This window comes from Schistocerca cancellata, unplaced genomic scaffold, assembly GCF_023864275.1.
Source record: "Schistocerca cancellata isolate TAMUIC-IGC-003103 unplaced genomic scaffold, iqSchCanc2.1 HiC_scaffold_592, whole genome shotgun sequence".
NCBI classification, from domain to species: domain Eukaryota; kingdom Metazoa; phylum Arthropoda; class Insecta; order Orthoptera; family Acrididae; genus Schistocerca; species Schistocerca cancellata.
The window spans coordinates 52501-55000 of record NW_026046604.1 but is presented as its reverse complement, the minus strand read 5'-3'; the positions used below and the strand labels follow the sequence as shown (position 1 = coordinate 55000).

Below are 2500 nucleotides of genomic sequence, written 5' to 3'. Positions count from 1 at the left end.
CCTAACCCACGTTGTGCCTTAACCTAACCCACGTTGTGCCTTAACCTAACCCACGTTGTGCCTTAACCTAACCCACGTTGTGCCTTAACCTAACCCACGTTGTGCCTTAACCTAACCCACGTTGTGCCTTAACCTAACCCACGTTGTGCCTTAACCTAACCCACGTTGTGCCTTAACCTAACCCACGTTGTGCCTTAACCTGCTCTGTAATTGGCATATGACACGTTACATTAATCTAGTGTTGTCTAACCACAACCCTCTGAATATAGTTCGCTACTCGCACCGCCCACCCTCTTGTGTATCGTTTCATGTTCAACACTTCGCAAGTGTTGCTTACTTTTTACATGCTCCCGCTGTACACTGTAATGTGGACGACTGCAGGATGTACATCGCCCCCCCCCTCCCCCCCCCCTGCCTTCGCACGCTGGTCGTTCAGGTGCTTGCGTGTTCAATGCCCTTCGCAGCTGTTCACTGGCATTCGCATGTCGAAGCGCTCAGTCTACGTCGTGGTACGGCCTGTGTCCACTGTCCGCTGATGTCGTAAGCTTAACCCTCACATTGTACTGCACATAGGTCCGTATGTACTGAATGATACGCTGTGGCACATGTGTGACCGTACAACGACTGCGCCCAACAACAGCGAACCATACGGTCCAAATGTTGTGCACTCAGCCACGTGCCGTCTCCCCATAACAGCTACATTGCAGTGTGGTACGCCATAGAGACGCGTGGGAGTAACGGACGCCCTGGATGGCGATCAGCATGAGCCGTCTGTTGATGTAGTGGCGCGTGTATTCAAACGTAGTCGTCTCTTCTCACACAGTGTGATAGCATGGTGCACCGCGTTCCACATCTGCGACATGGTACAGATGCTGGTTGACAGTCGGTGTCGTAATGGACATCGCATACGTAGGGGGCCACCTCCCACGTGTTCTCTAGTCGTGCACATTTTGTTGCGTGTATGTGGGCAGACGTAGTGTGTCGTGGCACCTAACAGACAGGTATGCAATAATCGTTGCATTTGCAAACTGGGATGGACGTCTACGTTTGCTGGTGACGTTACGCAAATGAACAACTGGTAAACCCATTGTGGTGCGGTTGTTGTTGCTGGAGGTAAATCAGTAAGGGCAAATCTGTGTGTGAAGCGATACGCGGCGGTGGCTGGGTGGGACCGTCCCCGGCCGGTGAGGGGGGGCCGCCCGGCGTGCTGGCCGCGCGGTGCGTGGGCGCACGCGCTACAGCCGGCTGGTGGGGGCGCCCAGTGGCAGGCGCGCCGGCCGACGGACGCGGCAGGCGGCGCAGCTGCGCGCCGGGGCACCCTGCGCGCGGCGCCGGGCGGCCAAAGTGGGTCCTCGCGGGCCCGGTGCGAAGCGCGGTGGACATCTGCAGTGTGCTGGTCCGACTGAGGACTGTGTGCGTTGAGGATGCGCCGCCGCCCGGCACTCGGCGCCGCGACGCCGTCTGCTGCTCGGTCGCCCCAGCGGTTCTCGCTGGTGGTTTGTATCGCAGTTGTGCAGACGTGTTGGCACGTGCGCTGTGCTGGGAGAGTTCGCTTCGGCACCCACGTGGGGCCTTTGCCCTTCTGTGGCGCTGGCGTTGGAGCTGCCGGTCACCGTAGGTGGCGCGTGTTGTCTCCCGCCGGCAATGCCACGACAGCACGCTCCCGGGCCTCTGTCGGCAGCGGCAAGCTCAGTTGGGAGCACGGGTGGTCGCACCTAAAGCGTCTACTCGCCTAACTCCGGGCGATTGCGCCTCTCTCGAACCCGACCAAGTACTTAGGACGGCGCTGCGCGCCGCCGGGACCTGAGAGGGTTTCGAGGTGTATTGTGCAGGGGAGCTCAGCCTCCTCCTGTTTGCAGAATAATTGAGCGGACGCTTGCGTGTTCGCGCGGGCCCCTGGGACACACTCCCGGGCGGCCGGCTGCTCAGCTCTAGTTGACGCAGCTCCCTGGTTGATCCTGCCAGTAGTCATATGCTTGTCTCAAAGATTAAGCCATGCATGTCTCAGTACAAGCCGCATTAAGGTGAAACCGCGAATGGCTCATTAAATCAGTTATGGTTCCTTAGATCGTACCCACGTTACTTGGATAACTGTGGTAATTCTAGAGCTAATACATGCAAACAGAGTCCCGACCAGAGATGGAAGGGACGCTTTTATTAGATCAAAACCAATCGGTCGGCTCGTCCGGTCCGTTTGCCTTGGTGACTCTGAATAACTTTGGGCTGATCGCACGGTCCTCGTACCGGCGACGCATCTTTCAAATGTCTGCCTTATCAACTGTCGATGGTAGGTTCTGCGCCTACCATGGTTGTAACGGGTAACGGGGAATCAGGGTTCGATTCCGGAGAGGGAGCCTGAGAAACGGCTACCACATCCAAGGAAGGCAGCAGGCGCGCAAATTACCCACTCCCGGCACGGGGAGGTAGTGACGAAAAATAACGATACGGGACTCATCCGAGGCCCCGTAATCGGAATGAGTACACTTTAAATCCTTTAACG

General features: G+C 57.4%; 1 non-coding gene across 1 annotated transcript in view; it reads left to right on the top strand.

Annotated features, from left to right (window-relative positions):
- The first annotated feature begins 1945 nt into the window (after positions 1–1945).
- Positions 1946–2500, top strand: part of LOC126133087 (small subunit ribosomal RNA) — a 1909-nt gene continuing 1354 nt past the window's right edge. The window contains exon 1 of the ribosomal RNA XR_007527567.1: positions 1946–2500. This exon is cut by the window's right edge and continues 1354 nt beyond it. This is a non-coding gene — a ribosomal RNA (small subunit ribosomal RNA).